We start from the raw sequence: 25,040 nt of genomic DNA on the forward strand, positions 1-25,040 counted from the left end.
AACTTACCACTACCACGTCGAACTTAAGGTTGCGGTGTTTCCTCTCGTGTTGTTGCTTAGATTATAGCGTCGTATTTTCTGTACTGGCAGTATTGAAACATGGTAGCTCTGCATCTCGCACCGCTGTCTTACGAAAGAGGGTACACCTTCTGCAGCTGTAGTCGCAGATGGAGTTGTTGAAAACGATGACCGTATTTCCAGCGTGATTATGAGTGAAAAGTGTTTCAGCCGGCTCGTTAATCGCGGCGCCGTTATCTCTGTGTATGCATTAACATTAGCGTGCGCCATTAACTTGCCGCCGGCGACGCCACCTAGCTAGCTACTACAGCAGGCTGCACTGTCCACACGCGACCAGCTGGCGGTGGCACGTGTTTTAAGGGCCCGCATTAGCAAACGAAACGGCGGCTGTGGCGACGCCCGCCTCCCATTACACCAGCTGTAATCGCCTCGGCTCGCCTCCTTATCTAATCTCGCCGTAGCCGAGTCCGCCACCGCGACCACCTAGTGTCGACGTGGAAGTCACTGAGCTGCACCCAACACACCGCACCAGCGTATTCTGGAGGGCGGCGCTTCAGATCCCAGCACAGGTGTAGGCTATTCAGCGGCTTCCCTAAATCGCTGTAGGCAAATACCAGGATGTCTCCTTTCAAAAGAACTCGACCGATTTCACCACCCGTCTACATCCATTACCTGCAGTCCACCTTATTGTATGGTATATGGATATGGTGTCTGTTCTCTCAAAAGTGGTTCAAATGGCTCTGAGCACTATGGGACTTCTGAGGTCATCAGTTCCCCAGAACTTAGAACTACTTAACCCTAACTAACCTAAGCACATCACACACATCCATGCCCGAGGCAGGATTCGAACCTGCAACCGTAGCAGTGGCGCGGTTCCGGACTGAAGCGCCTAGAACCGCTCGGTTACTCGGGCCGGCTCTGTTCTTTCGGACATGTCCGAAACAACATACACCATTGATGACCTGCAGCGGTCTAGAACGAAATTAGAATTATATTAATACTTTCAGCTGCTGACGGGCGTTGATATATATCAACGGGAACAGATGAAAGTGTGCCCCGACCGGGACTCGAACCCGGGATCTCCTGCTTACATGGCAGACGCTCTATCCATCTGAGCCACCGAGGGCGCAGAGGATAATGCGACTGCAGGGACTATCTCGGGATAGTGGGACACTATGAGTGTAGTGTGTCGACATACAAGGTGAGAATATGGGTCTCGCGGGAGGCTTGCGCGATATATTCCGTGCAGTCGCACTATCCTCTGTGTCCTCTGTGGCTCAGATGGATAGAGCGTCTGCATATAAGCAGGAGATCCCGGGTTCGAGTCCCGGTCGGGGCACAGGTTTTCACCTACCCCGTTGATATATATCAACGCCCGTCAGCAGCTGAAGGTATTAATATAATTCTAATTTCGTTACTGTACGGTGGTTCGTACACATTACGTAGACTCGAATTGACGCTTCACAGATGTCTTATCGCATCAGACGCGCTTTCAGTCTCCAACTTTGAACGACTTCGTCCGTCCCTTTTTGAAGGCCGTTTCGACTTTTTTTTTTTGACGCCCGAATTATGTCACTGACGGATTGCGAAGTCGCGCATCTTGCATATGTTGCGAGAGATTATTTCGATGTCTATGATTAATCCAGTCAACGAAGCCCATAAAAGGTCGATTAGGGGAAAACGGTCGTGTAGTCGCAACTTTTTTGCACAGTGCTATGAGGAATTTAATCTTGAATAATCAAACTCATCTTAACACTTACCCTCTTCTAAACTTCATATAACGCTTTCAATTTTCCATTACTTCCCACACTCTCTGTTCCTTCATATTCCTCCATTTTCCCGTACTTATTCATTTCTTTTTATTTAAATGTAATTGCCTGTATAGTCCATATACTCTGTTGTTACAATTGATTGGTTTCTCTATCCCTTTCATTGTGTAATATCTCTTGATTTGTTTATTAAACTGTCACGTAGGCAGGGTGTGTTACTGTTTTTACTGCCTGCTCCCTGTTTTTTTATTCATTGTTCAGGTTTTTACCTTTTAAATTATATTATCAAGGGCGGAGTACTGTGCACCAGTGTGGCTAAACAGCAGTCATGTGAACAAAATCGATATCGAACTTAACACCATGCGTATTATTTCAGGGACCGTTACGTCTACACCTAACATATGGCTACCTGTCCTGAGTCATATAACACCCCCAAAAATACGACAAGAAGCAGCCTTGGTCAGGGAATACAACAAGAGCGAAGCAAACCCTAAACTACCGGTACATATCGATATACCTGATCTGAGTATCAAGAGGCTTCGTTCAAGACATCCTCCTCTTGCTCTCGACAGCCTCACTGGGGCTGACATCAACTCTTTTAGAAGTGAATGGTTCCAAAGTGCCCCTACAACTTGCCACCTAATGCCTTGTATTACTGGGGCAGTTCCTGGGTTTGATCAGCCCCGGAAGATCTGGTCAACTCTGAACCGACTTAGAACTGGGCATGGAAGATGTGCTGACTCACTCTTGAAATAGGGACTGCTGCCTTCGCCAGCATGTGACTGCAGCACGCCTATGCAGACCATCCAACACATCAGAGAAGACTGCAGTGCCAGGGCATTCAGTGGGGACTTTGAATAATTCCTCATGGCATCCCAAAAATCCATTGAGTATATACAAGGACTAGATGTTTGTCTGTAAATATACGTAAAATTATGTAATGTAGAATAACGTGATCCAATAGTGAAATGTACTTAAATGCCATACGCTAAATAATAAAAATCAACGCACTGCCCACGATGGCATTTATTGTGTGTTTGTGCGTCAGTTTAGACGAGTACTGTCCAGCCACTTGGTCGCCCGTGGCCGTTTTCGGAAACACAGGGTAATGTTACAGTAAAGAAAAATCATATCCATTCTTTTCGACTCTCTTATACACTGTGGAGATCGGATCAGCTTCACCAGCACGTTGTCTGGTTGTTAGAACAGCGGAGCACGTTCCGGCTGGCTTCACGCGCACAGGTAAACATGCGAGCCGACCGAAGCACCCTCACTGCCAGGTGCAATACTGTAGTGCTCGGCTAATAGCATCTTTTCCTATGTTGTTTACAAACATTGTAACTTCTTTGGTGGCGACACTCAGTTGAAGTCTGATGACAGTCTTGTAAGGCGAAAACCGGTTTACTTCAATAAATTAATCCTGTAGAACATAAGCAATACTGTGCTTATGATTTATTATGTTGTTCTACCAAGAACCGGTGGAAGAATCAGATAGCAGGTACAAATGTTTCGGAGTACAACGTTCAGTCTACTTCGTTAAGCATCAGGTTCCGCAGCAGATTAGTCTTGTTTCCATGCTGACCAAACGGCGTCATCAGTTACGACTGCAATGCACACGGGATCATAGAGATTAGGTAGTGGATCAATAGAAACCTGTTGCCTGGTCGACTCAATATCGTTTCTTGCTACACCACGGTAACGGTCGTCAGCCAGGTGAACGGGTGCTCGAAACATGCACCACAGCACGGAGGCAGGGCCGGTGCTGTCACTAGTATGCTACGGGGGACATTCACGTGGCCTAAGTGGGACCTGCCGTAATAATTCAAGACACCGTGACAGCTGTGGACTGCGTTGGACATTATTACGACCCACCTGCACCCCCTTCATTCTTGATGTCTTCTCCGATGGCGATTGCATCTTCCAGCAGGAATATTGCTACAGAGGTTTGAGGAGCATGGAAGGGAAGTCGAGTTAAGTCTTGGCTGCCAAGTGTGCCTCATGGGACCTTATTGGAACATATCTGGGACGCGCTATCGATCGCTAGATCCGCAACCACTAAGTATCGGCCTGTAATTTACGGCAATTGCTTGGCATCAGTGTAGACATCTGGTGTCACATACAACTGGGAACGTACTATGGACTTGTTGAATCCCCGTGTCTCGCAGAGTCATTGGTGCATTGATGTATTGCATTCCATAAGCGGACCAACTTGCCTTTAGGCAGGTGGTCGGAATGTTTCGACTGATGGGTGAATACCGTGAACAGTAACGGCCCTAGCACACTACCCTGAGGAACGCTCGACGCTGTCTTCGCTTCTTTATGACGCCTCTCCATTGTCTGCCAGGAGGTCTTCAGTGCAATATTTTCCCTACTTGAGATTACACTAAGTCTGGGTTTACCCTACCTCGTGCCGAGCGACACTAAATCCTGAATCTTCCTTCGTGCAGACATGGTACGGCAGTCAGGCGGCGCCCATTCTAGAGAATCGAAGTCAGCAACCCTGGGACAAAAGCCGTAGATGCCTACTGTAGAATCGCTGCTTGCTTCTTTACAGGCTTTCCTCCCCCTATTTGGTATCCTGTGGCGGGGTCGCTTCCAGTCTTCTTGCTGTTGATGCTGCCTTTGCTAGTCTTGATGTCACACTTCGTACCCTCGACCATAACATGAGGTTCATCATTATTTCTTAATTATCTGACGCTGTGGCAACGATGTATAGAAATGATGGCTCTTTAAATTTCAGCCTTCTCCAAAACACGATGTATTTCTTGTTTATATTCTTTAGTTAAACTAGTCTCCGCACCTGTATGTCACCTTCAGTGGTTCTGGGTTTATTTCTATAAAAAATTTATGCAAAGTTAATGGTTGTTTTCTGTTCAGGCTTACAAACTATAACGTGCGTTTCCATTTTTCTTTCTTTATTGTTTTATTACTCAGCTGAAACAAAATAAATCTTGAAGATGAATTTGTCCATGCAGACTTCTTTTTAACCTTGGTAGCATGTCATCTACAAAGTATTTGAAAGTAGTTACGTAGAGTTATTATTTGTCAATACTTTTCCGTTTCCCACCGTATTGTACATATTTGGTGCGTTGTCTTTGTTGGTTGTAATTATATATACTGTTTTACATACCTCTTTCGCTTCAGTCTGACCTGGCATCGCATACTTTCATACGTAGAAACGACATTTGAGAAAACAAATTACGTCACCATATTATTTGCGCAAACTAAGTTGACACTCGGCGCGGCGGCTGATAGGAAATGCCTTTACGAGCGCTCGCATCAGCTAACGCACCTAGTGTCAACTTAGTTTGCTCGTAAAGCACTCAGCGAGAGATGCTACGTCATTGTCGCCGCTCATGTGTTGATCTTTTAGCTTTCTGTGGTGCATCTACTGTTAAAATTTTTAAGCCTGAAACAGAAAACAACCATGAACTTTGTTTAATATTCTTACAAAAATAAATCAGATCGTTGAAGATGGCACGTAAGTGTCAAAACATGTTTAGGTAGTAAAGAAAAAAGAAATAAATTGCGTTTTCAGAAGTCAGAGTTTTATTAAAATTAAATTTATTAGCAAACGTACAAAAAAAGGAATTCCCATTCCCACAACTACTTTTATTTCGCCTAAGTTGATACGCATTTCAAACAGATATGATAGGAATTGAAGACGAACAGATACTGCAATTTTTCCAAAGGAGAGAAACACGTAACTTGCTATACACGAAAATTGAACAAGATTTTGTAATACATCATTTTCTTAGGAAGCTATTCCTGGCTTAAATTAAGATGGCGCTTCTGTTTTAACTTTTTATATATGAATTATTAACAATGCACTGGTCACTAATACGTTCAGTTATTTTATGGTGATCACAAATTCACGTATCCTTATAATACAACGTAAATGTCGATATAAACGGGGAGAGACTGGTTCGTTGTGGCTTCATCTCTTTTAATCGAAAACAATTTAGTTCCGGTTTGAGTTTTTCGAAGCAGTGGCCATCACCTTAGTACAAACGTAAAAAACGTCTACACTGAAACATCACAATAATTTTACGTAGACGATCACCGTTAACTATCTGTTGTCCTGCCGTCCTCAGTTGTGTGTAATATATTGATAATTACTAGTTTAGAACCGTCTATCACAACTCAATAAAAGAATTTTCTTGCCGTACGCGTTCCCCCTTTACTGTATGCAATATAAAATTAAACAGGGCTCCTTACGTATTCGGATGTCCTCAAGAAATAGGACAGGTGTGCGTTTTGGCAGCTGCAACTTCATTTTCGCAAGATTTAGCCTAAGTGTGTTTTCTGTGCCTCGGAAAAACCGCAGGAAAACAGCAACTGCTCTACAACTCTGCCTTCTTTCTCCTGGCATTCGCATAGAGTATTATCCTTGAAGTCTATACGGCATAAATGGAAACGAGCTGAACCATTCTTGCCACGCATCCTTGCCAGATTACTTACCAGCATCCTGGTCACCTGAAATTTTTGAAAGGGAAAATTCCACAATACGGTTGGAATGGCAATGTAGTAATTATTTTCAGCCATAATGGCTATGTTTGTGCAACGTGACTGTGTGGGATAATTATTTATTTCAAGTTTCTGTTACCAGTCACTTTTTATTTTATGCTTAATCTAACATAATGCAACGCGTTTCGAACATGTTCTGTTCATCATCAGGCGTTTATACACACATACATACATACAAACATATAGAGAATTGTTACTTAAAAATAAAGTCTTAAATTAGATTAATCTAAAACTCATTGTTTATTGATTTTTACTGTAGCTGCTAGTGTGGCATTTGGGGGGAAGGAGAGGGGCAGTGTATGGCTAGAAATCGAAATCAGTGATGATGTCTTCTGCTGGTTTTCTTCCTTGTGGTTGACTGTGTATGATACCACAGCCTGTATAGGATGCAGATAGATTTGCATCAGATACGTGTTACGAAAATAGTGCGAAAGGCTTTTATGACAGTTGATCACTTACAATTTCATCGTCTTGTAGCTTCACTTTCATCACTGGTGTAATGGCGGAGCTGTTGATTGACATTACACTATTGCACATTATATTTTGTCACTGATTGCCAACGTAATTCACTGCACAAATTGCTTCGATGTTATGCACACAACACAAGATGGCGGACTGTAGCATTTGAGTCTGTATCGATTACCGAGGTTTTGTATCGATATTCTTGGTACTGACAGATTTGTAGTCAATTATTTACAGTGACATATCTTGAATCTATTGAGTTAGAACTGGCTTAAGACTGTTGAAGAATTTTGAGTTTTTGAATTTAGTTATTTCATTAAGAATATTATCTCCATGCTTCGTGTTATGTATAATTTCCTTTTCTTCCATGATACACATTCTTTTACTTTTTCCGATTTTGTGTAAAATTTAGAGGTTTTCTTCAATTTTCAAAGGGTGGCCTGTGTATTTAATGTGAGTTGCTACTGCTGATTTGTTACATTCATCAAGCCTGTAGCAGTCTAAATGTTCTTTGAATCGGGTTCTGAAATTTCTGCCTGTTTGGCCGATATAATATTTATTACATTGGCTGCAGGTAATTTTGTAAATGCCAGATGCATTAAGACTTGTATCTGGTGGTTTTATATTGTGAATAAGCTTCCTACTTAGGTTGTTGTTGGTGCTGAAGCTAATTTTTACTTTTGTGTTTTTGAATAGTCTTGCTAATTTGTCAGATACTATTCCAAGATATGGCATTTAGTAGTAATGTAATAATTAGGAGAATTGGAAGTCGCCAATCTCCTGCCCATTCCTCGTGGATCGGTTCCAATCCGGAAGAGATGTGACCGGGCATGAGAGACTGCTTCACGAAAACATACGCTGGCTGTTCTGCTGCTACCACCACGCCACCCTCATAGCGGTCAGAGGTACCGCACAGTTTCTGCACTATTCGCGACGCACGAACCACAGTCCGCCAACTTCGCGAGCCACTGTTAGACCAACCTGGTAGTCGCTTTCCGTTAATTGCGCTTCTTGTTGATTCCCGCTATCAAGAGTTTCCCTCGCACGGCTGTTTCCGAGTTGGAGACTGCAGTGGGCGGTTTCCGAGGACCCGGAGAGACCCCTTAACCGCACGAAAATCGAATCCAATCCGCAACGGTAATATCTCGAATTACGGAGAAATCAGGTAGACGGGAATATTGCAGGGTCCATTACCGTTTTTTTAAAATGTGATATTGTGTAAATTTTTGTCGTTAATTACTCGTAGAGGATGCAGAGTTAATATTGGACATGTTATATCGCTGAGGCTAGCCGATCGCTAGCTTTTGTTTTTTTCCGATAAGAGACTTCTCCGCATAGAGTATTGATCCTGACATCTGGTCTGAGATTTGCAGGAGCCATATTCGCACATATATGCGCACCCACAGATAAAGTCTGTGAACGTAGTGACTCAGAGGCGAATTATTCTTGTAATGTTGGCATTCTTTCACGAAGACAAATAAGGCAAAATTTTAAGTGTCGACTATTTATTTGTAGTTAACTTAAATTCATGCAGTTGTTAGTAATATACCGTATTTTTGGGCTCATATTTAGAATAGGAAAGAAAGGACGTGTTGTGGTGTTCTCGTGATATCTTAAAAAGCAAAAGACTGCGAGAGCGTAAGTGAGCCCTGTGGATGAAATTTTGCTCCCCGCAAAATAACTTATATTGTTGTGAGGAATGTTCCTGCAGCTCGCACACGGCTATAAAGATACCAACCTGTACATTAATTAACTAATTAGTCAGTATCCATTGAATAACATTACTTGTTGTTAATCCTCATTTTCATTACCGTTACATTAAATTGGTAACTTATTATACGTTTAACGGGGCGGCACAGTGTATGTAAGGACCTCGTGAATAACACGGAAGAAGTTAAGCTTACATAATTGCGGAAAGTACTGGAAGCGCCAGTCTGTTTATCACATGTTTTACCCTTTTCTTTAATCTACTCTCCTCTAGATTTCCTCTGGTTCTTCAGAGTCAAAAATATTCAGAGTTTCTGGTAAATGGCGCAGTGTTACTTTGCTGTGTGTACACATTTTAGCAGGATGTATGTGCTTGTGTGGTTCAGGCTGTAATGGTAAATATATCGGTACAGACGTGTATTAGCTCATTACAAAGGCTTCGGGGCAACAAAGAGTTGGTCCATTGCGCTACTGAATCCTTGTTACCAGAGCAGATTGTTACGCTTTCATATAGGCTAGCAGAACGTGAATTTGTTTGGTTTCTATTGTGACTCTTGATAAGGACTCCAGACGTTGGATCAATAATAAAATTAGTGTGTCACAGCATGGAATTCAACCTTTTACACAACGACACAAGCTCATCACAAACGGCTGTGGGATGGTAGGACTGGACCAAGTGACACATCAGGCAATCACCATCAACAGTTCCACTGAACACTTATTTGGCACATTTAAACAAGACAAATAACAAATAAAACCATCAACACATTTTTAAAATTACCACATATCTTTAAATTTACCATTTAGATGAGAGCAAGTTACTTCAGAATTTAAACATTCATAAACCACGGCACTTATGGCCTATTACATATTTACTGAAATGAGCTAAAAATTATTTACTCAAAAACTATGATCAACCTGAAGAACAATTTACTAAAATTTAACGAGAAAATGCAGTCCTTCGTTACTGCAGTGATTGGTATTACCAAAGTAATTCAGAGTACAGGCAACAACAAATCAGATACCAGATGGCGTACCACCATGTTACTTAAATGGCAGGCACCCAGCAATGTAGGATATAAAATTTCATGTGACCAAGCAACCTCGTGGGATTCAACAAACTACGCCCAGAAGCGGACGCCCGCTCACTCAGCTGTTTCCAATACAGGCTCGGAATGCACCCCCAAACGGGAGCAGCAACGGTCACGAATAGGTACGAAAAATCCCAGAACCAGGGGGTATCTGCAATAGACTGACATCTGCCTTAATTAACTAGAAACACAATAATTCATTACAGCACATCATCTGTAGAATTAATCAACCTGTTAATGAACATCAGCTAAGCAGTACAAATCTATTATGTGCGTACGGCCAATTATTATACAGTAAGCCGCGAGAGAACTAGATACACGGCCAGCCGGCACGCGCGGGAAAAGGGGGCGGAAATACACAACAGCACAAGCAGGACACAACCCAGGACCTCGCACGCGCTACCGAGACAAACAGCAGAAAGTCCCGATAAAACGAAATCAAAATGCAAATAACTAGCGTGCAGGCTAACGGTATATAGAGTTAGCCCCGCCCCGCCGCCCTCCCCCCCCCCCCACCCAGACGCAAAACACAAAGCGACTTACACCAAATAGCCACACTTAAATTTGTGATTAAATCAGAAGTACTATCCACATACTGTCATTTAAGGAATTCTTGTACTTTCATTAGTAGTTTCAGTTTCAAACTATTTAAACACACAACAACTGGCCTCTCAGTAACTCGTAAGTATTTATGAAACTATTCATTTAGAATTACACACGTGCCTCTCAGACACACTATTACTTCAGATAGAAACGTAACAGTAAGGTTATTGCAATTCCCGGCAAACATATCCAAGGAAAATTTTATCCATGTATATCTATAGCAACTGGCCAGCTTAACTCCGTCGTGTGGTATAAACACAAAACGAGGCGCCACTTAGACAAGGACCAGCCAAACTGTTTTCAATGACGGTTAAACACTGACAGTAGCAACCAACAAACAGAATGTATCAGCACTCCAGGCCCTAGTAAATCTTAATCATCACATCGCATACAGCTCTCACTAGATCATTGCGTACAAAGAAAGTTGAAATTAAACACATTCGAGATAAGACTCAGTATGAGTAGAAACGGCCGGCCAAGATAATGAAGTCAACAGCACAGAACACAGTAGTCGATTCCGGCGACAATTTGCAGCACAAGCAACGCCCTCACCCTCTTGCTTGTTCGACGAAGCCAGCCGCCGCAGATCCCGGTGCCAGGAGACATGCAGAAAGCGAAATACACCAACGGCTTCCCAGTGAAGTGACTGCTTCCACGCCGGCGGTATTTGCTACGGCGCCGTCACCCGGGTAGACAGCCCCGTTTAGATGCGCTCTTCCTAGTGCCTCGCACGGCGCATGTACTGTCCGCCAGACTGCCCAAACAACGTTACTGTTTCCAGAATGAGATTTTCACTCTGCAGCGGAGTGTGCGCTGATACGAAACTTCCTGGCAGATAAAACTGTGTGCCCGACCGAGACTCGAACTCGGGACCGTTGTCTTTCGCGGGCAAGTGCTCTACCATCTGAGCTATCGAAGCACGACTCACGCCCGGTCCCCACAGCTTTACCTCTGCCACTATCTCGTCTCCTACCTTCCAAGTTCCGAGTTCGAGTCTCGGTCGGGCACACAGTTTTAATCTGCCAGAAAGTTTCAACGTTACTGTTATGCGTCCCAAAGCAAAATTCCACGCTGTTTGCTAGAGCTTACCGCTCGCTCCCCCATCGGCCCGGTAGGTGTCGCCACCGCGCGCTCTGCTCTCACACCGGAAAGGTGACCCATACCGGCGGCGGGAATATCGCTGATCGAGCCACAAGGCTCAAAAATAATTTGCAGCACCGTCCGGTATTCGATTTTCTTCGCAGATTGACCCCAAACAAATCAGTCTTCAAATGTTCAAATGTGTGTGAAATAGGACTTAAACTGCTAAGGTCATCAGTCCCTAAGCGTACACACCACTTAAACTAAATTATCCTAAGGGCAAACACACACACCCATGCCCGAGGGAGGACTAGAACCCCCGCCGGGACCAGCCGCACAGTCCATGACTGCAGCGCCTTAGACTGCTCGCAAATCAGTCTTCCCTGGATGGCTGGCTCTGAGCACTATGGGACTTAACATCTATGGTCATCAGTCCCCTAGAACTTAGAACTACTTAAACCTAACTAACCTAAGGACAGCACACAACACCCAGCCATCACGAGGCAGAGAAAATCCCTGGCCCCGCCGGGAATCGAACCCGGGAACCCGGGCGTGGGAAGCGAGAACGCTTCCGCACGACCACGTCAGTCTTCCCTTCGCCTTCCTTACCACCGATTTTATGCGTTCGTCTCATTTATGTTGTTCCACAATGTTAACCCTAAGTAGTTAAAGGACGTAAAATTATCCATAAGAGTAATCTCGTAATAAGATACAGTCGAATTTTTTCTCTTTATGTGCCTTGTCCTGTATTTATCCGTGTTTGTAGACAGCTGCCGTTTAGTACACGATGTTACACTTTATAACCTGTTGCTGACCACTACCTGCCGGCCGGTGTGGCCGAGCGGTTCGAGGCGCATTAGTCTGGAACCGCGCGACCGGTGCGGTCGCAGGTTCGGATCCTGCCTCCGGCGTGGATGTATGTGATGTCCTTAGGTTAGTTAGGTTTAAGTAGACCTTAGTCTAGCGGACTGATGACCTCATATGTTAAGTCCCATAGTGCTCAGAACCATCTGAACCATTTTTTAACCATTACCAACTCCGTCGACCGCCACGCTTAAAAACTGCAACAGCTTATTGTAATTTTGTTGGGTTGATTGGGTTGAGTTGTTTGGGGGAGGAGACCAGACAGCGCGGTCATCGGTCCCAAGTATTTTTGTGTGGCGTGCATTACTTTCTGTGTTGAATGAAAGTACTGAAACAAGTGTGATGACGAGAGAGAGCCTGGGATTATTCATACCTCATCCTATTTCAACTTCGAGTTGTATGATCTTGAACTGTATTGTATTGATCTGTGTTGTAGTGATCTAAATTGTACTGATGTTCATTGTACTTATCCACGTTTTGATGACCTGTGTTGCACTGACCTGTGTTGCACTGACCTGTGTTGTAGTGACCTGTTTTGTTCCGATTTAGGGTCTACTGATCTGATCTGTCTTGTAATGAGCTGCGTTGTGTAATCATCTGCAATGTAATGACCTATATTCAAATGGTTCAAATGGCTCTGAGCACTTTGGGACTTAACATCTGAGGTCATCAGTCCCCTAGAACTTAGAACTACTTAAACCTAACTAACCTAAGGACATCACACACAACCATGCCCGAGGCAGGATTCGAACCTGTGACGTAGCGGTCGCGCGGTTCCAGACTGAAGCGCCTAGAACCGCTCGGCCACACCGGCCGGCTATATTGTAAGGAAGTCCATTCTATTGATCTACACTGCGCTAGACGGTGCTGTTGTATCTATTATTTTCCGGAGGGTGAATATTTCTTAGTGTGTCATGATGAAGGAATCTATCCGTCTAATTATGTTCATGGTATACGATCTGGATTATAGTGACAGAGGGGCAGACCTCGGCCTGAAGACTCTGGACTGAAATGCAGTGACAGTATGTGATGAAAACTTCGCATTTTTTCCGAAATTTTGCCTCACTAAGACTTTGGTTCGTAATTGTTAATCGTAGCTGACATTAAGGGAGAACTGTGCTTTTGTCAACACTTACTGCAGTTATTTTAATACGGTCGAACTGTACTCGCTTTCACGTCACTTACGCTTGTCAGATATTTCAACACTTATGAAATCGGCCTACCGCCAATGGCGGAATTAATTATTCTGTGTTTCTACACAGTCGTCGTAAGCATAAGTGACATTGTAGGTCACCGATATTACTACGATACACCGCAGGGAGCGTAAAAGAGCCTACACGAACTACGTGGTAACTGCGGAAATCGTGAAGTGTATGTCGCAGATGTTCAGCAAGTGTACTCTGTTCTCCTGCGCAACTACTGTCATTACTTAGAACAGCAGCCTTCTACTCAGTCTTCTCTAGCAGATGTTCTTGGACTTGCTCCAAGAGTGATGTCAAGGTTTATGTCGCCTTCGGCGAGATGGTGTCCTCGTAAAATTCATTTTACTCTGAAATCCTTGACGCGAGTGGTGTCGACACTGTGCTTTCGTTTCTTGAGAATGTTTCGCGTAACTCAAATCCAAAGCTGGGGCGCAGTTCCATTTGACTAGCGGTACGAAGCAGGGAGTTGTAAGTCTGACGAATGTCTTCTATCAGATTCACGCCCACAGCATATACACTATCTTACTCATACCATTTCGAACAGAAAGCGTCTAGTAGCACACAGATGATAACTACCGAGATCTTTTTTTTCTTTTCGTACGTACAGCCTATCACATCTAAGCATTGCTAACTATCTCATCAGCTTATAGCAATTCAAATACTATGGTGTTTGAGTCGAAAAGTGAAATGTGTGTATCAGATGCGTGGGTAAATGGAATGTCCGCTGATGAACGCATTGTCGCTGTAAGCGGAACAGCGCATATGACGCTAATGTATGCCGTGAATGCGCCGAATCCATTCTCGTGCTGCGATAAGCTAACGCCAAAAGCCTCTTTGGTGTCTATAAAGTATGCCAGCGTATGTCAATAAGCAATCAGTATGGGACATGTTTTATATGCATATCCATCGCAATATTGTTTGCCTAAAGAGAAATTGCTGTTGTCAGTTACCGAGCCGCTGTATCTGGGTGCGTGATGCTTATACAAGGGAGATAGGTAGATAGATAGATAGATAGATAGATAGATAGAGAGAGAGAGAGAGAGAGAGAGAGAGAGAGAGAGAGAGAGAAATATAAAACAACGAGATCCCACGTAGTAATGGAGCAGAAACTGACAATCTTCTACTTGATGGTTTCGAGAAACTCTCATGGTGACTAAAGACACTGTAACGTAAGGCTATGTTTCTAAAATCATCTTTTATCAAACGGAAAAGAGCAACAGTTCTTAGTTCAATTTTTTGGAAAAACGAAACTTTAATTTCAACGCTGGTATTTACACTGCTTTTAACAACAAAGCACATTAGGGATTAGTTGAAACCAGTAACCACAACCCTTGATTCTTTAAAGAATCCAACTCTCACGTATAAAACAGCTTGAAACGTGTGATTACATTCAGACGCCTGATTACTTTATAAATGAGTTAATAGTTAAAACATCTGATTTTAAATACGTACAACTTTTATGGTTGAAGAAAAGCTAGTTTTTCAATGTTTTTAACATCATATCTCCCAAACTATGTGTCGTACAATGGCGTAATTTTGCAGGTATAGTCAGAGGTATATGTGGATACAGTCTGAATATGTGTTGCGAATAGAGTTAGTAGTAAAGAAATAATAAATTCAAACGTCGTGGCTGATTTTGAAGTTTTACTGCATGAAAAGCGAAAATGTAAAAATGTCGTAAGTGATGAACTTTCATTACTCTCTCTCTCTCTCTCTCTCTCTCTGTGTGTGTGTGTGTGTGTGTGTGTGTGTGTGTGTGTGTGTGTGTGTGTGTGAATGTCAGGGAGAAAAAGTTTCGCAAAGGTTTGAAATTACGTTTTTTTCGAAAATCTTAAGTACTTTCATCCCAAATACTGGATGAACAGTGTCTGGGCCATTTGCTCGTAGTGAATTGTGGTGTCGCAAGAGATATACAGGGTGGTCCATTGATCGTGACCGGGCCAAATATCTCACGAAAAAACTGCAAAGAACGAAACTTGTCTAACTTGAAGGGGGAAACCAGAAGGCGCTATGGGTGGCCCACTAGATGGTGCTGCCATAGGTTAAACGGATATTAACTGCGTTTTTTTAAATAGGAACCCCCATTTTTATTACACATTCGTGTAGTACGTAAAGAAATATGAATGTTTTAGTTGGACCACTTTTTTCGCTTTGTGATAGATGGCGCTGTAATAGTCACGAACATATGGCTCACAATTTTAGACGAACAGTTGGTAACAGGTAGGTTTTTTAAATTAAAATACAGAAAGTATGTACGTTTGAACATAGTATTTCGGTTGTTCCAATGTAATACATGTACCTTTGTGAACTTACCATTTCTGGGAACGCATGCAGTTACAGCGTGATTACCTGTAAATACCACATTAATGCAATGAATGCTCAAAATGATGTCCGTCAACCTCAATGCATTTGGCAATACGTGTAACATTCCTCTCAACAACGAGTAGTTCGCCTTCCGTAATGTTCGCACATGCATTGACAATGCGCTGACGCATGTTGTCAGGCGTTGTCGGTGGATCACGATAGCAAATATCCTTCAACTTTCCCCACAGATAGAAATCCGGGGACGGCAGATCCGGTGAACATGCCGGCCATGGTATAGTGCTTCGACGACCATGTCATGAAATATGCTATTCAATACCGCTTCAACCGCACGCGAGCTATGTGTCAGACATTCATCATGTTGGAAGTACATCGCCATTCTATCATGCAGTGAAACATCTTGTAGTAACATCGGTAGAACAATACGTGGGAAATCAACATACATTGCACCATTTAGATTGCCATCGATAAAATGGGGGCCAATTATCCTTCCCCCCATTATGCCCCACCATATATTAACCCGTCAAGGTCGCTGATGTTCCACTTGTCGCAGTCATCGTGGATTTTCCGTTGCCCAATAGTGCATATTATGCCGGTTTACGTTACCGCTGTTGGTGAATGACTCTTCGTCGCTAAATGGAATGCGTGTAAAAAATCTGTCATCGTCCCGTAATTTCTCTTGTGCCCAGTGGCAGAACTGTACACGACGTTCAAAGTCGTCGCCATGCTATTCCTGGTGCATAGAAATATGGTACGGGTGCAATCGATGTTGATGTAGCATTCTCACACCGACGTTTTTGAGATTCCCGATTCTCGCGCAATTTGTCTGCTAATGATGTGCAGATTAGCTGCGACAGCAGCTAAAACACCTACTTGGGCATCATCATTTGTTGCAGGTCGTGGTAGACGTTTCACATGTGGCTTAACACTTCCTGCTTCCTTAAATAACGTAACTATCCGACGAACGGTCCGGACACTTGGATGATGTCCAGGATTCCGAGCAGCATACATAGCACACGCCCGTTGGGCGTTTTGATCACAATAGCCATACATCAACACGACATCGACCTTTTCAGCAATTGGTAAACGGTCCATTTTAACACGGGTAATGTATCACCAACCAAATACCGTCCGCACTGACGGAATATTACGTGATACCACGAACTTATACTTTCCTATTTAAAAAAACGCAGTTGATATCCGTTTGACCTAAGGCAGCGCCATCTAGTGGGCCAGCCATAGAGCCATCTGGTTTCCCCCTTCAAGCTAGACGAGTTTCGTTCTTTGTAGTTTTTTCGTTTGATTCTTATTTTGTGAGATATTTGGCCCGGTCACAATCAATGGACCACCCTGAATACAGTTTCTAACTTCAGTACTTGATTCACTGTGCTAAAGTTTTAATGTAAGATTATAGTTCTTAGGAAACGGCGTAGGATGGCATTTTAGATTCGGACAAAAATTATCTGAAATATTCACAGTCGAATTTTTATTGCCCCTGGAAGCCGTTAGATAGGCAACTTGTAACTGGTCACGAGTCAGTTTAGCCGTTTAGTAGCATACACAGGATACTAGAATACACGTTGTCACGCGGAGGCGGGCTGGGAGCTATGACGTCACCCGGAACCCACTTGCCATGCCGCACTGCATTGAAGCTTTTTGGCAGAAGGCACACATTGGTTCAACTCATACACATGTGTAGATGTAACCGAGATTTCCCGTGCTTTAATGTATTATTAAGCGTTATATTAGACTATATTTTTCTATGATCGGTGGGACTTTAGTGTGAAGTTTGTAAAGGACGTCAACCTCTTTCACGATCATGGAGAGCACTGCTTTTTTTTCTGAAGGATGAGGCTCACACATGCTTCGACAACATCGACCTGCAGTACTGAGAAACCCCCTATAACGTCATTTTAAAGTCTTTAACTGTATTAACAAGTTTTCTTTATTCCGAAATGTTAAGTTACAACTTTTTTATTTTTTCAGTTTTTGTCTTTTATTCGCTCTCAGTTGGCTAGCTACCTTTGCTTTTTTTCGTGTTTATAGCTTTCATTTTCCTGAAAGTGCGTATCCTTACAAATAACATTACAGCAAAGTCCTCTATTCCTGGGTACCTCTCATTTATAATGTCCTTTAACGTTATAAAAACTTCTGGGTTACGATCAATGAACTGACGTGGGACTGAAATTATCTCCCCATTTTCAAAGCGAATTTCATCAAACTTTCAGTTTGCGTAATGAAAGATCCACGCGAAATTGTTTGAATCCAATTCTTTCATGAAACACCTGCGTGATCAATTAGTTTACCACACAACTGTGCTAATTCGGAGTGTTTACGTATAACTCCATAAGCAACATGTCCTGCTATCATCTTCAACTGTTCAACATTTTATTTCAAGTCTGGAACGTTTTCCTCTTCGTATTCGGTGCAACTCCCAGAAATTTCTCCCACCTCTGAAACACACTTTTAAACTTCCTTGTTGTCACATTCACTTTACTTTGGAGAATAACTGTTTCGTTTCTCAGATGATGATGGTTCTGTAGTCGTAGCTCGTCTTTCCGCCAGTATATTAGTAATTAAAGCATCAAATTCTTTCTCGGTCTTACATGTACTACCTGATAGGATTTAGCTTGCATTACGGCTCACTTTCAAAGACTTCAGTCTTTACGCGAAGGTGGTAGACAAAGAGTGGTCATAGATAGCCGAGGAAAAGTCGCAGCTTCTGCAATATCTTCAGATGACCAACTAGCACTCCGTCCTTTCATAAGCACTTGTTGTTGTCACTCAGAAAAAGAGCTCTGAATCACTTTTTGAGCATGTTTTAATTCTACTAATTCAGCGCTACACCGAGACGATCCTGAAAATCTGCATTCTTTTGCCTAAGGTCTTTTATTTCTGTTTCCATAGTTTCTATTTATTGGTTTAAGCACGCACTGTCGCCTTCACAGCAGTGTTTGTTTTCAGGGTTAACGTTTCATCTAATAGTAATTGCTTTATTAGTTGGTAATATATTTACCTGTAAAATATCTTCTTTACGGTAGCTTCATTTTTATGCCCGAATGTTTCTCTCATTATTAGACTAATTACTATGCCCTGCATCAGCACCGAAGGATGGTGGATTTAGAGCTCGGACAGCAGCAGTCTTCAACGCGCGTTTCGAAGGAACATTCAACAGTTCACTTTCCAAATCCCTTTCATAATCTGAATCAGTAAAATGTACTGAGCAGACACGAACATTTTTTACTGAAAACAAATCTGGATGTTAACAACCGTTTATCCATTTTCGTTTCTTCATATCTCTTTCAGAAAATACAAGGAATTTAATTTCTAATTTACTTGTTTGCTGTGGTTAGTACAACTAGCGATCACGCGGCAAATCATTATTTCTCACTTAAAAACTTACCCTAGAAAAATCCCTCAGTAAACTGATAATTACGGCGTAACTCTGTACTCAATCGCAAGCCACTAATAAACATTACAATATCGTAAACAACCTTGTTGTCGCTCTTAAACGCAATTGCAGCACTATACGGAATGGCAATTGCACAGCTACTGAGAGGTGGCTGGGTTCACTCTGACGTCAGCAGCGCGGCTTGCTACTGCACGTACGTCTCGTGATGATAATGTATAAGGGACAGTGAAACTAAACCGAGACATGTGGAAAAGGAGTAAAGTTGCCTACGGAACCACGATTGTACCAGGCTGTAGTGTAACTCTGCAGTATAAGGTCACTGTACCTCTTGGTGCACACCATCGCTTTCATCGTAGTTTCTTCCACTCCGTTCATTAGTCTCATCTAGACACGTTTCTTCTCTGTATTGCTGCCACCTTTTCGTTTATTTTAAGAAACTTTTTCCTTAATATTCTTCAAGACAGTCTTCCTTTATTATTCTGTTTCCCATTTTGTACCGTATGTTTCCCTTAAGCAGCATTTTTCGCTCCTGTGCTGTATCTCTTCCAGTTAAATGGTTTGTCATTATTCTCGTGTCGGTTATTCCTTAGTACTTAACTTCATTGTTGCACTGAACACACTGATTTCACTACACAACAAAATAATTTTTTTCCCTGCTACTGGGTTGAAAATACGTTCCTTATTGTAATCCATATGCGATGAATACAGAACTGCAGTCGGATTTTCTATGGCACGTCAGGAAGAAAAGTTATGTACGCGTAAAGGTTATCAAGAATAATGCTATTAAATACGTTGACTTGCGAATGTGAGAAATTTTAGAGAAACTGAAGTGCATATTTCGGGAAGAAAACACGAAATACTATTATTAAGAAGTGAATTATAAATGTTTATTTACCTCTGAAATGAGTCGACCCTTAGTTACACTAAAATTAACAAAGGCTTGGTTTAAAAATGCGTAGAGCTTCTTTCCTCTGAATATCTTCTGTTAAACTAAAATACTAAATCCTTCCGAACAGGCCTTGGAAGGCCCAACGGTACCGACCGGCCGCCGTGTCATCTTCTGCCCACAGGCGTCACTGGATGCGGATATGGAGGGGCATGTGGTCAGCACACCGCTTTCCCGGCCGTATGTCAGTTTACGGGACCGGAGCCGCTACTTGTCAATCAAGTAGCTCCTCAGTTTGCCTCACAAGGGCTGAGTGCACCTCGCTTGCCAACAGCGCTCGGCAGACCGGATGGTCACACATCCAAGTGCTAGCTAAGCCTGACAGCGCTCAACTTCGGTGATCTGACTGGAACCGGTGTTATCACTGCGGCAAGGCCGTTGGTCGAACATCTTCTGTTGCTCTCTGCAAAAACCAACAGTGATCCCCCATCGTGTTCCCCAAGAAAGTTGCACATGATATACACAGATGCGTCCCAAGCTGCGAATTCTCATCCCGTGACCTCCAATCTGAATTGCAGACGTCGAATCGTGAAAACCACGATTTGTTTTATCCATCGCTGTAACGAACTGTTTCACAAGACCCAGTCTGATGTGGAGTGGAGGTAGGTAAATCTTATTACGACCCAAAAGAGGTACATGTTGAAGATTGTTCTGTCCGACTACAGGTGTTCTGGGTGGCCAATTTTTCACTGTATAGTGATTCTTCTCATCGCTTCTATTCCACAGGCGAAGAAGGCACATGTAGTTTGTATGTCCAGTCTGCATTCCTAACAGAAGGGCTATAATCTTCAAATCACAGCAAATATTCCAATTATTCTCGAGGTACTTAAACAGCATCAAGAGAGACTGTTCATTGTTTCTTAGGTTTCCTTCATTCCAACGGTATGAGCAATAGGAATTGATGGTTTATGGTTATCATTGTTTAGTAGTGGAACTTTGAGATTGCTCGAGCTAGTCTGTAAAAAGTCCCACTCTTCTGCTACGCCGGCCGGAGTGGCAGGGCGGTTCTAGGCGCTTCAGTCTGGAACCGCGCGACCGCTACGGTCGCAGGTTCGAATCCTGCCTCGGGCACGGATGTGTGTGATGTCCTTAGGTTACTTAGGATTAAGTAGTCAGCCTAGGGGACTGATGACCTTAGAAGTTAAGTCCCATAGCACTCAGAGCCATTTGAACCATCCATGATGACGATGACGTTTCGCAGTTCGCTGACAGAAAACTGGAGGAGATGAAATCGGTGACCTTGCATGTAACAGATACAACTGCCTTAACACCGCAAACGCTGAAACCGGAATGTGCTGACATCTGCGATTTTCTGGCCAGAACCGTCAGTGTTCCCCTACCAACAGAGGATGCATGTTTAGAAAACATCGCAGATCTTGCATCTGATAATACGTTGTCAAGAGCAAAGCCAAGAGGAACAGAATCTGATCGTAGCGTCAACGCTATTACTGCTCTTATCGCAGTGACATCTCAAAACACTTATCTGTTGCTCAAAAGTCACGCAAGGTTACTGGATAAAGAAGTACCTGTGAGTTCGAATTACATAAGCTTTCGCGGCAGCCGAATGCACTGCTTTATTCAAGCGATATCTGTTCAGCTTTTAAATTTATGTGCGTGTAGTTTCGATGGAAGTTGCGCTAGCCAGCGTTGTCGGAGGTGTTCAAAAATGTTCAAATGTGTGTGAAATCTTATGGGACTTAACTGCTAAGGTCATTAGTCCCCAAGCTTACACACTACTTAACCTAAATTATCCTAAGGACAAACACACACTCCCATGCCCGAGGGAGGACTCGAACCTCCGCTGGGACCATCCGCATAGTCCATGGCTGCAGCGCCCAAGACCGCTCGGCTAATCCCGCGCGGCGGTCGGAGGTGTTGACCGATCCTGTAAGATTCAGACACTCAGAAGCAAAAGAAGCAGATTAGCGCAGACAAGAACTGACAGTCGACAGCAGGAATCTACTGGGACAAACAGCGGCATAGAAATGAAAAACAAGAGGAAGAGATTAGTGTTTAACGTTCCGTCGACAAAGAGGTCATGAGAGACGGAGCACAAGCTAGGCTTAGGGAAGGATGGAGAAGGAAATCGGTCGTACCCTTTCAAAGGAACCATCCCGGTATTTGCCTGAAACGATTTAGGGAAATCACGGAAAACCTAAATCAGGATGGCCGGAGACGGGTTTGAACCGTTCTCCCGAATGCGAGTCTAGTGTGCTACCCATTGTGCCACCTCGCTCGGTGAGAAACAAGACTGGGAAGTGTCACAGTGTGCAAATGGGACGCAAGCAGTGGGGTAACTCGGCAGAAAAGAAACTGATGGCGTTACAGTAGCAGTTTAAAAATAGAGATGACTCGGTACGAAATGAAGGGTGACGTCACTGAATACTACTGCATACACTCTAAACAGTTCCTTCGGCCTCATAAGCAGAGTAGGGGAGTGTTAGGGGCCGTTGCTGTTTAAAGTTTGTATTAGTGGCCTAGTGGATAGCGTTGTAGGTTCCGTGAAGCTATTTACTGTTGTTTACACGAAGATTGCAACGCCAAAAGGCGGAGCGAAATGCAGGAACACCTGCGGAGGACCGTCGGTTGGTGCATGGACTGAAGGTTGACCGTGAGCGTTAACAATGTAACGTATCAGGCGTAAGTAGGGGCGGAGAGCCACTATTATCGGATTACACTGTAAGCGACAAATCACTGGAAACATTAAATTAGGAGTGACCATCCGTTGCGACCTAAAGCGAAACGACAATATAAAATTATAGTGAAAGCAGTTGCCAGTTTGAGATTCTTTGGGAAAATCTTAAGGAAGTGTGATTCATGCACGAAAGATGTGTTTCTCGAGTGCTGATCATCACTCTGGGACAACAACGAAACAGGATTAATAGGAACCAAAGAAGATCAAATGACGAGCATCACGTTTCGTCTTTGTATCGTTTATCCTGCGAGGGGCTCAACGAACTCCAGTGCAGACGCTACAAGAGAGGCGTTGTGCATCACGGAGAGGTTTACTACCGAAATTCCGAGAGATTACGTCGCGAGAAGTTTCGGACAACATACTACTTTTTCCTAGGTACATCTCACGACGAGAAAATCCGAGAATTATTGAGATAATACAGGGCTTCCCCGTAAATCTTTCCTCCCAAGCGGCATTCTTAAAGCAAGTTCTGCTCTTACAGCGGTAACCTAACCGGGCACTTCGTAACACATTTCCAAGGGACGTGTCTTTGAAGGAGTTACTGTCTAATTTGAATTTTGTTTGGAGAAATGATTCGACATCCGTTTGACTGTGAGTCAGCAGATGGTCGCGCCTTGTTAGTCTAGCGATGGCTTTTGTAAGAGAGGTAAGATCTTCGCCTAGTGGAAATTCGAAATGTTGGAATGTGTGGGGCGGGTCTTTCTTATCGGTGGGTACCGCTCAGTGTTTGGGAGATTCACTGTGCATGGTGAAAACGTCTTAGTCTGTCACACAGCTCTTTCCAGTGAAGTAAGGTATTCTCGCAGAAACATTCAGGAGAAATAATGCGAGAACTCCAATACTCAGCAGGGAAGTTTTAGTGAGGGAAACTTAATGACCAGTGAAATTGCCCACATTCGAGTAAATGTCAATCATTCTAAATCTCGATCCTAATTCTCTGAAAGGTAGAAGTCCACACCACTACGCCCCCCCCTCCCATTGTTTCAAAGATGTTATCGGTGACTAATGACAGTATGAATCTTTCACTCTGCAATAGGAAATTTTTAATTGGAGAGCATAGCTAACATACAAGTAAACTCAGGAAGGTTAAGAGCTGTGTGCCCAAGCCATGCCCCTATTTCGATTTTAAAAACAGTGTGGCCGTCTGTGATAGTGATTCAGATTATAAGTTGCAAGGGTAGCGGTTTGTATTACACAGCATGTCCAAGACAAAATCGGTGCATTGTCACTAAGCATAGGAAAGCATCATTTTATTTAAAACCAGAAAACACTTTTAAAAATTACAATTACAATAATTTAAAAAAATTACAAAAGATGTTGAAAAAATGGCTCTGAGCACTATGGGACTCAACTGCTGAGTTCATTAGTCCCCTAGAACTTAGAACTAGTTAAACCTAACTAACCTAAGGACATCACAAACATCCATGCCCGAGGCAGGATTCGAACCCGCGACCGTAGCAGCAGCGCGGTTCCGGACTGAAGTGCCTAGAACCGCTCGGCCACAACGACCGGCGGAACTAGAAGGGATAACGACACAGATGATATAAACAATACCAGCTTTAGTCATCAAATTCACAATTATATCTAACGAGGAATTAAAGCGAGCTCTCACGATAATCTAATTTGATTGCCTAACTATATTAGGACAATTTAAGTACGAGGCGTGTTTTTTAAGTAAGTACCGTTTTGAAATTAAAAAAACAGACGTGCTAAGATATCTCAATAACTTTATTTTTACGTGAAAGCCTGTACCTTAATCTGGTTTTCTGCATAATTTCCGTCAATGTTGAGGCACTTGTCATAACGTTGTACCAGCATTTTAATACCCTCCTCATAGAAGTCTGCCGCCTGACTTGTTAACCAGTGCATCACCACTGTTTTGACTTCGTCATCGTCTTGAAGACGCTGACCGCCCAGATGTTTCTTCAAGTACAGGAACAGATGGTAGTCACTGGGCGCAAGATCGAGGCTGTACTGAGGATGATCTAGAGTTTCCCATCGAAAAGATGTGATGAGATCTTCGGTCTGATTCGCCGCATGCGGACAGGCATTGTCTTGCAGCAAGACGATGCCCTTGCTCAACTTCCATGGACTGTTACTTTGATTCTGGTGTGGCGTAGGCCACCCATGTTTCATCGCCCGTAACAATTTCCTTAAGAAATCATCACCGTCGTTGTGGTACCGCTCAAGGAAAGTCAAGGTACTGTCTAAACCTTTGGTTTTGTGCATATCCGTCAACATTTTCGGTACCCAACGTGCGCACAATTTTCGGTAATTCAAGTGCTCGGTCACTATACTATACAAAGCACTACGAGAAACATTAGGAAAGTCATCCCGCAAGG

The 25,040-nt window shown here is 43.2% G+C and overlaps 1 non-coding gene across 1 annotated transcript; it reads right to left on the reverse strand.

The window, feature by feature from the left end:
- Positions 1-1,070: 1,070 nt before the first annotated feature.
- Trnat-ugu lies at positions 1,071-1,145 on the reverse strand. Its single transcript has one exon. It is a non-coding gene; the product is annotated as a tRNA-Thr (tRNA).
- Positions 1,146-25,040: the final 23,895 nt, after the last annotated feature.

The sequence above is a fragment of the Schistocerca piceifrons genome, chromosome 2, assembly GCF_021461385.2.
Source record: "Schistocerca piceifrons isolate TAMUIC-IGC-003096 chromosome 2, iqSchPice1.1, whole genome shotgun sequence".
Taxonomy (NCBI): domain Eukaryota; kingdom Metazoa; phylum Arthropoda; class Insecta; order Orthoptera; family Acrididae; genus Schistocerca; species Schistocerca piceifrons.